This window comes from Leiobunum rupestre, chromosome 2 (assembly GCF_980474605.1).
Source record: "Leiobunum rupestre chromosome 2, qqLeiRupe1.1.hap1, whole genome shotgun sequence".
Lineage (NCBI taxonomy): Eukaryota > Metazoa > Arthropoda > Arachnida > Opiliones > Sclerosomatidae > Leiobunum > Leiobunum rupestre.
Genome location: NC_143385.1, coordinates 48,180,933 through 48,192,392, shown reverse-complemented (window position 1 = coordinate 48,192,392; position 11,460 = coordinate 48,180,933). Strand labels below are relative to the sequence as shown.

Sequence of the window (11,460 nt, the reverse complement as noted above, 5' to 3'; positions counted from 1 at the left end):
TGGAGTGATTAAGGAGGCAATTTGCTGTATGCCCCAGATTTAAGGTTTGAAAATTTGTATTCGCTTGTGTCATCTTGTACAATTTCTACCTTGACAAGGGTGTGGAAATGCCCGAGGCAATGGTAGAAGAACGAGATGGCACAAGCGAACAGGATCCCCCATGTCAACTCACTAATGCTCAATTACATGCTCGGGCTAATCAAATTTTAAATCAATTGGTGGAAAACTTGAATGGACAAAGAAATTTACATCAAGAATAATTTCATTTTTCTACGATATGATTTGATTTTTAAAATTAAAACCGCCCTCTCCCATTATTAAATTTAATTTGGGGACATACTTGTAGAACAAATTTTCTTATAATGTAATCACGTGGTCAAGGATTCTAATTTTGGAACTAAAAACTCTAGTTTCTCTAATAACTCCAATGATTTTGTTCTCTTGTGATATTATTCTTTGTTATTTATTACTGGTTCAATAATATGTTATTCGTCGATTACTTTCAAATATTTTTTTCAATGTAAATTAATTGCTCTTCGCCAATAAAAAAATATATTAAAAGAAAACATGGTAATTTATTTGAATAATTAAAAATTCAAAAAGGGCGCCTTTTATTTTGGGAAAAAAATCTGGTGGGTAGATGGAGGCTTCTTATTAGAAAAAAAAAAACCAGCTGATCAGAGTAAAAAAAATAACAGCTGTGAAAAATGAAAGAGGTACATAATGAACAATGAGTTTATAGAGTGGTTTACAAAATATAAATAGATGGAAATAATGCATATGAAAGGATGATAAAGGATGATAATATATTTGAAAACATCAATCTTAGTGCTAAAGATAAGTAATTAATAATTTGCACCAGTTTTATTTTGAAAGATTAGACATATCATTGATTTTTTGTTTTAGGGTTAGGAAGTGGAATTGATGTAACACCAAGGTAAAGATTTTCAACAGGTACTTGAGTGTTGTGAATGCCAATAAGAATTCTATTTGCATTTTCTTAATGATTGGAAAATGCAATGCCAAGTTAGGCATCTTGTGACCGTTTGGCTACCATTTCGGAAAGTATTGAACCCAAAATTGCATTTAACCTTTCTTGATAATTCACAACTGACTGAGCTGTTTTTTCTAAGGTGTTAGCAGCTGTTAAAGAAGGCTTAGGTGCTGGGTGTCTGGTAGTTTGCCTTTTGTGACTTCTTTTTAAACTGTCAGGTGAGTTTATCAATATTTTCAAAAGTCTTTATCAACCACATTCCACGGTATAGCCACAATTATTATCGTTCAAATTAACTTGAGTTTTGTAGATTTTCCCCTGAATATTTGACCCAAAATTACTTTATAATGTACTTACATTTATCTTAAAAGTCTTTCCCACTAAAATTTAATACCCAATTTAAGTTTTTTTTTAAATTTTCAAATTGTTAAACTGGGTTCACTGGGATACATTTTCTGTATTTTCTCATTTCCCACTCGGCCTTCTGTAGTGCTGTGGAACACAAGAACACAGAGAAAATGGAAAAGCTGCTAACGTATGTGAACCAAGCTTTAAACCTGTGAAAATCATGTACTCAGATTGTTCTGGCAAAATGTGAACAACGATATCAGTATCAGATCTGCCTTTGAAACAAGAAACTGAGCCCTATAGGTTTCATTGTAGGCCTAGGTGGAGGAAATGGGTTTTCACTACCCATTGCTCTTGCATCTGTTTATGAGAGTACAAATAAGGTAAAGGACTTGATAGTTTTTACGTGACCTTATTGAAATGTACCAATATCTGCGACCAACTCTTCCATATTTCTAAACTTCTTTTCTCATGCAAGCTCATCAATTTGGGAAGCTAAACAAGATTATGTTTAACCAATGAAACTGTGATTCTACTTCTAAGCCCATTTTACCATGTCTCTTCAGTGAAAAATCTATAGCGTCACCACCCACACTTGCTGGCATATTGAGGGGAGTAACCCGAAATAGTCCAGAGTTAGGAGTGCCAATGAGTCGTGCTACACTGAAATATTTTCACTTGTTACAATGGAGGATTTTCTAGCTTTTCATTAAAATTTAATTAGACTATTGTGGTTTCATTTCAAAACACTAGCTTTGCACAAACAACCAACCTGGTGCCTGACTTGTGAACTATCAACTCCTCTAATCCCGTGCAACGCAGCTTCACTTATTAAACGGCAAACGGACACCTCCTTTTTTAACGGTGCTTTTGTAATCAGTCCACTTAGCTCTTATTTTTACTGTCGCTCTTATGAGGCCCATACCCATATATACAGGCAATTTCGTGGGCAATTTCTGCCCAGGCCTTCTCCACATCTTCACTACTTTTGTAGGTTTTCAATAAATCAGGCCTAGCTTCCAAACAATTAATAATTGCTTGAAGTTCTCTTGTACTAAAGTTTGGTTGTCTCTCTTCACCTGGTTTCATTTTCCCCATATTCTTTCTCAAAAAAATACTTTCAGCTAACTTGTTTTCTTAAAATGTGTAAAATCACAAAAAAATAAGTAACTTTTAAAATAGAGTTGAGCCTTCAAACAAATGTTTAAATTTTTGCGTCAAAATAACGCTTTCTCATTGGTCAATAAGTGGGTGGAGCCTAAACAAAAACCGATTCCCAAATACCAGACTCGTCATTTACGAGAGCCCGAAAAATTGTCTCTGCACCGCGATTTCGATTTACAAAATCGTAACTTTACGACATCGTAAATCCGCTCTCGTAACTTTACAATCCTCGTAAAGTTACGATAATTTTTAAATCGTCTCTGCACCGGGCCCTTAGTTTCTTATTCTGGAATTTCATCTACAAGGCTTCGAGTGTTTTATGATCAAAACCAGGAGCAATTTTCACGCGACCAAGCCATTTCTCCGAGGTCCTTTTCGTTGGAAGACATAACACAGCTTGCCACATCCTATATGCTTGGGGACTACAATATACCTCCTTCCCTTTTTATTACTTTGTCGAAGTTTCAACTCTGAATCGAAGAGTTCTTTCGAAAAACCAGTTAAGAACCTTGTAGCATTGCTAACATCGCCAATCTTTTCACTGTCTCCCAGTTTTTCTTTTAAACTTCTTATTTGTTTCTTCATTCTTTGAATTTTGGCATTTTGCTTATTGTTTTCTCTAATAAGCCTTGACTCTCTTTTTGTTTTTAATCCTTTTTCTTGGACAACCTGATCATTGCTTTGCTTCACTGAAACTTCAACTTCGGCTCCTACATTTAGATGTGCTGTAAATAATTTGAAAAGCCCTTAATTAAATGTCCCAAATTAAAAAATAATATTTATTGTGGTTATTTATTACGTAGGTGTTGTTTGGATTGATTGTTTTTGTTGGATCGCTTTATTCGGTTGGATTGCTAAAGCTATAACTGTGATCTACTTGTACGCGTTTAGCTATCTCTGTAAAATCCAGGTTTAAATCCAAAGTTATTTTTCCATTTTGATTCGCTGTAGGCATTGTAATGTTTTATCAATTAAAATCTGACAGCTATCGGGGATACAAAGTCTCTTTTGAATTACCATTTTTCTGAAATTTCCAATGGTGTAGAGTCAATAAGACTGAAAATTGTTGGAACGGCGGATGGTGTGAGCCTATATCTTTAGTTCTATTATTCATAAAACTGTCATCACTGAAATAATTCTCGCAAATTCGATGGTTAACGTGTAAATATTCCGTATTTTTATAAGTAAGCCCATCATTATTTACATTTTTCAGCCACAAAATGGAACTAAAATTTATATTAAGTTAATATACCAATAAGCCTATCTAATAAAAATGCGAATTTACCGGTCTTTTTCCTTTGGAAACTTAAAAAAAGATAAACGAGGATTTCTTGTTTTCGATGTGTTACAATTTTAAACGGAACAATATACCCCAGGCATACTTAACTATTTAAAAACCTTGTAAAACTAGCATTAAAAATCTGGAAAGGTTTTGCGTCTCTTTTAAATCAAACATCGAAACGCGCGCGCTGTGAGACCGGAGCCACTGGTGGCGCCATCGCTCTTACGGTAGTAGTGGACATTTTTGGGAAAAAAGTTAGTACGCTTTTTTGAAAGAGAGACGCCTCTCATAATCTTTACACTCTCTGGTATAAGCTTTTTTTAAGTATTGTCTTCTATTAATCTAGAGAGCCTATTACTACCTGTTAGCTTGTTATTGTGATTTTGTGTATTAGCTTATTAGTGAAACTTTAATGAGAAGTAAAACTCGTGAGGACTATATGATTGCTAGCCACAAAATGGTCCTAAGTGAAACCATAAATGAAAAGTTAAAAACAATTTTTGAGTTAATAGACAAAAGATTTGCCTTAAATTATATTTCCAAGACTTTTTCTTTGAAAAAGAAAGCGAAAGATGAAAAACTTCGCAAGGATTTAGATTTACCTCTAAATGAAATGCCAATGATTACTGATAATGTAGAACCAAAAAAGGAACTCAGAGCTTTACATTATGTGGCAGGCTTTGTCTTACAAAGGCTATGCGGGAAAAAATGCCCCCTAATGTCATTAAAACCCAATTAAAAGACAAAAACTGTGATGTACAGAGTCCCGAATTTGTGGAATGGGAAGAGTGGACTCGCGCTCTTGATAGAGGGAAGTTATTAATTGCCAATGACAAGTGTTTTGAACTATTCAACAAAATGAAAGACATAAGTGATAACTTTTACAATTACAACGTCTCCAAACTAAGAGGCAACAATATTAAAGAAATTGCAATGAAGGCAATTATAGTGGAACTATTTACAGATTGGCAACTCTTGACAAATGGAGGAGAGAAGCAATGGTTTCAAAACGTTATCGACGTGTTCCTAAACACACGGGGAAAGGTCCTAGTCAAAGATTGTAAAGAACATTACCAATTTGAAAATAAAGAATCGATAAAGAGAAAATTTGCATTAAGAAAAACCTTGAAAGAGCAAAATCAAACAATCTATTAAGGAAAATTCGCCAAAGAAGAAAGTACAAAAAAGTTCAATTACCAAAATATTTTAACCTACAACTAGTTCTAATTAACCATCAAACTAAAAAAAAAGTGTTACTCCACCTAGTTCTGATGGCACCGGAGCAGCAGAAGAGAAAACGGAAATAGTTCAGTTAGCCCATTCAAAAAATATACACCCCAGGATTGGAAAGTGTAGCTCTATCTAGTGCAAAGTATTTGTCCCTAGCCTCCAAAGCTATAAAAAGTTGTCAGCCACATTTCCGGTTTCTACGAATACCAGTGATTGGTCATTTTTTTTTAAATAATTTTCTTCGTGAAATTCGTCTGCTCAAAATATATATTTATAAGCTAAACAGTTTCTCAACGTGAAATGTTATGTTTGTTATGATAATTCTGCATTTTTAACTTAATTTATATTAATAAACCTTATTATTATTACACATTTATTCGTGGTATTATTGAAATATCATTATATATTTGTACTAGTTATATATAAATTGATAGCATTTGGATAGCGCCATACAGCAAGGTGAGGTGAGCATTTAAATAATGTTATGAGTATTTTCACAGTATTTATGCTTTTTCCCCGTTGTTTATTATTAGAAATTTGAAATTAATAAGATGGTGAAAACCTGCTTTTATGGACCATGCACATCGAGTTTGAACCCAAAAACGAAAAGCGTGAATGGAGCCCCAGGAGTTTTTTTTTGTAAAGTTTCCTTCCATTAAGAAGGAGCCAGAGAGGTGTAAAAAATGGGTTGAAGCTTGTGGTAGAAGAGATCTCACTATAGACAAAATAAATAAATTTAGCAACATTTGCTCAAGGCATTTTAATGGATTTCGAGGGCCAACGCCAGATTACCCGGATCCCATTCCTCTGTCAGAGGTTTTGACCCCAACTATGTTGACAACTCCTACTGCAGCAAATACACACTCAAAAGAAACAATGATAACATCAAACAGAAATGTGAATGAAACACAAAAAATACACATATACCATTTAAAAGGAAAGAACTTTTCATTCCTAATAACATCGTTAGTCAGACTGAAAGTTTAGAGGTAGTCTTAAATATTCTAGTAACTAAGTAATAACAGAATCTTAACTGTTTTTTTTTAATATTTAAAGGGGCAAGCTGTTTCTATGAATATTGGCGTTGAAATTGTCAACTTATTTCCTCCTACAGGATGGGCAATGGAAGCTGGTCCTACGAGTGCTACATTTTCAAAACATCAAAATGACTTTAAAACAATAGAGTGTAGAATTGATCTGGAAACCAATTTGCAGTTATCCCTTAAAATTTTGGGTGAAAATTTTCCTCTTGAAAATATATGCCCAAATATTCATATGAAATGTAACGAGGATGTACTGAACCTTTTAAAGAAGATTGATGGGTATAAATTGTGCCCTGGAAACGCAGATACAGATTTGGTGCAATACTTCAAGAGGAATATTACTGATGGTAACCAAGCTTACAGGAAAAAAGGTTTTTACAACGATAGATTGAATTCTGTTAACAGCATTAGATGTGTTCGTTTACTGAAATTTAACCAAAACTAAATACGATGTCCAGAATGTTCTGTTTACAGAGGTACTTTAAGAAAAATGCGGGTACGAGCTGCGACCAAAAAACTTAAAGCTACTTCTGCCATCAAACGTTCTACTAAAAATGTAATACAAATCTCAACAACCCAAAAGAAAAGACCGCTGATAGAGAAGCTATGCAAGGCAAAACTTCAAGATGAAGATGAAGATTCATTCACTTCCATTGTTTTGAAAGAACAAATCAAGTCCATGACCACCTCCAAATATGGAATGAGGTGGGATCGTGGGTTTTAAATTGGTGCACCTATTTGAAAAACAAATCTAAGGCATCTTACGAAATCATGAGGAAATCAAAAATTATACCAATGCCAACAACTAGAACATTGTATAATCACAGCCACACAGTTGATAATGGTAGCGGATTTAATAATGAAAAATTTCTTGAAATGGTGAAAGAAACCAAGGTACACGAACTAGAAGAACACCAAAAATATTTTGTGTTACTATTAGATGAGCTTGACATAAAACCTGATTTGGTGAGTCATAAAAATTCAGGTTTATTAACCGGATTTAAAGACATATCACCAGATCATAATAAACTGGACGATATTGAACAAAAAGAAAAAGGTTCTTCTACTCCCCCGCTTGCAACACACATTTTACAGCTAATGATAAGAGGCATTACTACAAGTATCAAGATACCATTCGCCTACTTTCCGACTACAACAGCAACATCTAGTGCATTGTTTACAATTATATGGGATGCAATTCGTAGATTAGAATCACACGGTTTCAAAATTCTTGCTGTAGTCGCTGATGGAGCTTCGACTAACCGCAAATTTTTTAGAACATGCCACACCAACTTTGAGGGAGGAAATGCAGATGTGCCTTACTTCACCAACAACCTATACTCCATTGACGAAGAACGTCGATTTTTTTTTATCTCAGATGCTCCCCATCTAATGAAAACCGTTAGGAATGCCTTGTTTTCCTTAAGTAGAAAATTGTGGAAAAATGGTGAATTTATTAATTCCAAAGTGATTGTAAGATTATACTACAAACTACTTCGAGACAAGGGAGAGTTCAAAAATTTGCCCAAATTGACCTATTCTCATGTATTTCTGAATAACCAGTCTAAAATGAAAGTTTCATACGCAACACAAGTTCTAAGCGAAACAGTTGCTTCTGCAGTTGAAATGGTGTTTAAACATGACAAAAAGAGGTATACAGAAACGGTGTCATTTCTAAGAACATTCAACAAATTCTTCGATTTATGCAGATGATGAAAGATTAAAGGTCATTAATTCTATTTTCATATATTTAACAGGTTATTAATAGCTTTTTCTTTTTAGTGGTTGGAAGTTGACTTCATGAATTATTTGAACGACTGGGAAAGGGAAGTCATGACCAGACCGGGTGAATATTCCAAATCAGAAAAGTTACACATGCTGCTTAGTCGTGAAACAATAGAAGGACTGAAAATGACTGGTACAATATTTTAAATGTTAAATTTTTATATCAATTTAAGATTTATAGCTTAACGTCTACATTTACTAGCTCTATCAACATCTGCAATTGTCAAGTTTCTTTTAAAGAAAGGAGCGTCTTACGTACTAACCCAGCATCTAAATCAAGATATTCTCGAACAGGAGTTTGGACGTCACCGAGCTGCCAGCGGACGAAATACTAACCCTTCTGTATGGCAATACCAATGCAATATTGACAAACTTAAATCCCTGAAAAGATTGGTTCTTGAAGCGCTTGGTGGAAATACAACAATTGACCAATAAATTTTTAACATTTTTAATTCATTTATAAAGTTTTTCATAACATATTTAGGAACTTTTTATCATCACAAAAAAATGCCATAAATTCCCAGTAACTATATTAATCGTCGCCTTAAAACCAAAAACACGTAACTTTGTGCACAAATCACGTGGTTTTGGTTTTAAAGCGACGAAATATGCTCATTGAGAAATTGATACACTTCATTAAAAAATTAACAGTGTGCTTTTTGTTATTGTAAAAATTACATATATTGCAAATATAAATCCGCATCTGGATCATCTTTTAAACAAGACGTACGACGGTCAGAATACACACAATCCTTCTAATGTGTTAAGTGTGTTTGAGCTATTCACAGCAACGCCGGTATCATAACCAAAATATATCCACGGTCACACATATATACATATTTACACTTATTTGTTACTTCTAGTCATACTTTGAAAGCATCGAAGATTCCTTCGATCAGTGTCACTCTTATTTTTTACTTCTGATCACACCTATTTGTTACTACTAGTTAGCCGTTGAGTGTCACACTTATTTCTTCTGGTTAATAATAATAATAATAATAATAATAATAATAATAATCAGCTAGGCTAATACCCAAGGCACCAACTTAGGCAAAGACTAGTTCGATCAGTTTCATACTTATTTGTTACTTCTGTTCACACTTATCACTTCTGGTTATACGCCGAAGACTAGCTCGATCAGTGTCATACTTAATTGTTACTTCTGGTCATACGTTGAAAGCGCGTCGCACTCTGAACGGCCTTGAAAAACGCCACAGGGAAACGGGCGCGTAGACCCCTATAAACACGCGGATTTACAATGTTGGAAATTGCGGGGCTCCGTATACGCTGCCCAAAAAACCTTACTTAGAATTAAAATTAAGGAACGTATTTGCAAGTCTAGGTTATATGTAAACCACAGCTATTCAAAAATATAACTTTCATGAAAATCGGACTTAAATTAAGGAACGTTATGCCGACTTTCAGGCGCAAATATAAGTGTCACACTTATTTGTTACTTTTGGTCATGTTAGAACGGCCTCCGATAAGTGTCACACTTATTTTTTACTTCAGGTCATACGTTGTAAGCATCGCGTATGACTCCGATAAGTGTCACACTTATTTGTTACTTTGGGTCATATTAGAACGGCCTTGGAAAATGCCAGAGAGAAATTCGCGTAAAGTCTCTATAACCACACGTATTTCCAATGTTGGAAGTTGATGGGGGTACTTATACGCTGTCCAAAAACCTTACTAAGAATTAAAATTAAGCAACGAAATTGCAATTCTAGGATATATGGAAACCACAGCTATTCAAAAATATAACTTTCATGAAAATCGGACTTAAATTAAGGAACGTTATGTCGACTTTCAGGCGGAAATATAAAACCAACAACATTGGGGTCCCGTAAATAACCCCGAAAACTATACTTAAATTTAATATTTACTGATATAACCGAAGTTGTAGTTCAAATGAATCCTAACCTATCCAATAATATTTTTTTAAATGTTACCGGTCTTAATTTTTAACAAAATATCAACCACACAAAGCCAAACTACCGAAAACGGTAAATTGGGCAAATGCCCAACTTCTTAGGCTCCGATTTTAAAAATTTATGAAAGGCTATCAATAGCGATGCATGTACATTCGAACGAGATATCATTGACTCTTCTAGCCCTAACCGTTGAAGAGGTATGCGCGACACGGCGGCATCGGCAACGGCATCGGCATCGGCATCGGCATCGGCATCGGCTACACTGTACGTGAGACTAATACACACAAATCCTTAGGATTGTGTGTAAAAACTATAGTCTGAAATACTTGACCCCGAAGGTTGACTTTGTCTAGATATGAGAGATTCACATTTACCATTTTTTTTTAACGGATAATTTTCTTTTCCAACTTTGGGATTTTTCAAAGTAATGCCATCTTGTTTATTTTTCTCCTTCAAGGCTTTTCTTAATGAAAATTTTCTCTTGATTGATTCTTTGTTTTCATGTTGATACTCCTCGAGGGGCCTGCCACTTAAGTAAAAACTGTACACCAGATTTGTGATTACCAAAGATTTCCTTTGATTTCAAAAGATTTCGTTGATTCTCGAAGATTTTCCGATTACAAAAAAATCTGTGATTTAAAAAATTTCCACAAAGATTTCCCTATTTTTTTTAGTTTTACCTTGATTTCTTTGATTTTTTTTGTGATTAACAAAGATTTCGTTTTTGATTTTCAACGATTTCTTTAGTTTATAAATAATCTTTAAGTTTTTAGATTTTTATTAAAGATTACTGCTTTTTTTCATCTAACCCATGATTTCTTCGATTTTTGTCGTATTTCTAAATATTCTTAGATTTCTTTTGATTTTTTAAATTTCGGAAATAATATTTGATTTTTTTTCAAATGTCTTAAAGGGCTTCTATATCTTAGCTTAATGATTTTTCACGATTTTCAATTTTTATATGTATATTTTTTAATACTTTTTCATTATTCTTATTCTTACCAATAATTAGTCGCTCTTACCTTTCATTTCATTAACTTGGATTACTTGTGATTTTTGAGCGTAGTGTCAACTAGTGCGCGTAACACCACGACTATCCAAATTGGTGTGTACGAATACCTTATGTGTGCCAAAAAAATTAAGCTTTATACTCCGTGAAATTAATTCTACCGGTCTAAAATTTTCTCATAAAATATCACAAGCTAATAATTGTTACAAATTTTAATCTTGATTGAAATTTAAATATGAATCGGTACAAAAGTTGTAAAGTAGTTTTAAACAAGTTTAGCTTAATTACTGCCGATTGTTTAACCAAATTACTTTAAACTATTATTGCTAAATGGTCAATTTAATAGCGAAAAATATATTTGTCTCATTAAACCATTTGGTTTAATTTCTCCAATGTGGTTTTACTAACGAACAAATCGTTTCCCATAATTTCGGGACGGTTAAAAGTATACGCGTAGTATTGAATATCATAAAATTGGTAACCTTGAATTTCTGCGTTACGTAAAATACCACTAGATTCCCAAGAGAACCAGTTACACAGTACACCGATACCCTTCGCATTTTTAGATGGAGGCTTAGTGGGCACTGAGTTCAAAATTTATTCCCTAGATTTTCCAACACCCTTTAAGTGGGAAAAATGTAGTACGAGTCCAATTAGCACATTTTTTCGGT

At 33.9% G+C, this 11,460-nt stretch overlaps 1 long non-coding RNA gene across 1 annotated transcript; it reads left to right on the top strand.

Annotated features, from left to right (window-relative positions):
• Positions 1-1,502: 1,502 nt before the first annotated feature.
• LOC149957698 (uncharacterized) lies at positions 1,503-2,068 on the top strand. The gene is made up of 2 exons (XR_016478259.1): positions 1,503-1,725; positions 1,821-2,068. It is a non-coding gene; the product is annotated as an uncharacterized LOC149957698 (long non-coding RNA).
• Positions 2,069-11,460: the final 9,392 nt, after the last annotated feature.